This window comes from Mus caroli, chromosome 12 (assembly GCF_900094665.2).
Source record: "Mus caroli chromosome 12, CAROLI_EIJ_v1.1, whole genome shotgun sequence".
Lineage (NCBI taxonomy): Eukaryota > Metazoa > Chordata > Mammalia > Rodentia > Muridae > Mus > Mus caroli.
The window spans coordinates 86,632,538-86,633,310 of record NC_034581.1 but is presented as its reverse complement, the minus strand read 5'-3'; positions in this window follow the sequence as shown (position 1 = coordinate 86,633,310).

Sequence of the window (773 nt, the reverse complement as noted above, 5' to 3'; positions counted from 1 at the left end):
GGGAGAGAAGGCAGGCGAACCTGTGTGGTCAGCAGGAGCAGACCAAGGGAGAGAAGGCAGGCGAACCTGTGTGGTCAGCAGGAGCAGACCAAGGGCGAGAAGGCAGGCGAACCTGTGTGGCCAGCAGGAGCAGACCAAGGGCGAGAAGGCAGTCGGGCAGGGTGGGAATACTTACTGTTCAGAATCACAGGTCTGAAATAGATTGATTTTTTTTTTTTTTTCAAAATGGAAACTGATAGACTTATACTATTTTTCAGTTTTATTTTTTACTTTATGTGTCTGAATGTTTTCCCGCCTGCATGTATGTGCATCATGAGCATTCAGTGCTCACAGAGACGAGAAGAGGACATTGGCTTTCCTGGAACTGGAGGTATGGCCAGTTAGGAGCCACCACATTGGTGCTGAGAATCAAACCCAGGTCCTCTTCTAGAGCAGCCACTGCTCTTAATCACTGAGGCATCTCCAGCCTAGGAACTGTTTTAAAAACAAGTTTGCCAATTACGTATGGGTCACGTGCAGTTGATGTAAAGGGAAGACTCTAGAGTGTCAAGCACTAATCCATGAGTGACCAGTAATATCTCCTTTCTGTAGAGAGCCCACCGATATCACCCAGTCCATGGAACCTCCACGCTAAGGACGCCATAGCTAGTTCTCCTGGGCAACTGGGAACAATGGCTGTATCATGTGTTTTTGTGGGCTGGGGCCCTCTGACCAACTCGAATACATAGCCTGGTACTGGAATTTTTCTTTTTCTTTTTTTTTTTTTAAACCAT